The following is a 1,069-nucleotide window of genomic DNA, read 5'->3' as shown; positions in this document are numbered from 1 at the left end:
GTCTGTATTGTTGTTTGGGAGATCTCAAGAGCAGAGAGAGAGAGATCAAATGTGTTGAACGGGAAAATGTGGGTTTAAGAGATTTCGCCGAACGAAATTTAAAAACCCAGACACAGATAAGCTTGGAAATCGATAAATCTAGAGAATGGAAGCAGAATAACAAGTGATTTGCGATATTTTAAAGTTTCTCTATGCAAGAAAAATAAAAAAATCAAAGAAACATTCTCTGTGAATTCCAAAATAAGCTAAAAGAATCTTCTACATTAATTACAATCGGGTTAATCATTTTGAGAATTTCACCCACTTTCTAATCTTATGAAATCATGGATATTGCGAAAGTGCTAACAATAATGATGAAATCCAGGACCACCACTGTTCAAACCAAAACAATAAGGACCACTGATGCTATGTATATAGAAAGTGATGGTGTTTTCTGTAAAATTAGTTTTGTTTTTTTCGGTAAATAAGTGTAAAATCAGAGACCAATGCTTAACTGGGTGCATAGTTGGAAAACTGTGTTTTGACTAGAGTGATCGAGTGACTCACTCAAGTTAAGTCAAAATTTTTAAAAACCTAGTCAAGAGTCATGTAGACTAGATCAAGGTAAAAAATGGGGAGACCGGGTCATAAATCGTCCCAGTCAAATAAGACTTGGAATTTTTACTCGAGTCATGACAAACATACCATAAAGCCGATTTACTTAGAAATTGAATTGAATAAAATTGTAAATCCATATTCTAAAACAATAAGAAACCCTCAGACTCCTCAACTCTCTTGTCTTGTTCAATGTTATGAACTCAAGATGCAATGATCTGTGATTCTTTGATTTTATTTTTTTCTTGGTTTTCCATATTTTTCTATTTTTTATTAATTTATACATAGTTATTGCATTAAAAAATTAAAAAACATGACTCGGTTTGACAAGGCCGACTCACTAAGTTTTTCTGAAAGACAGTTCAAGTCAGAAAACCTGGTTTTCCAACTATACTTGGGAGGTGGTAATACAATTAATAGGAGTCGAGAATCAATTGAGGAAAAAAAAAGTATATAATGACATCTTTGGAGTGAT

The sequence above is a fragment of the Telopea speciosissima genome, chromosome 11 (genome assembly GCF_018873765.1).
Source record: "Telopea speciosissima isolate NSW1024214 ecotype Mountain lineage chromosome 11, Tspe_v1, whole genome shotgun sequence".
In the NCBI taxonomy this organism is placed as follows: Eukaryota; Viridiplantae; Streptophyta; class Magnoliopsida; order Proteales; family Proteaceae; genus Telopea; species Telopea speciosissima.
This window is presented reverse-complemented; position numbering follows the sequence as displayed.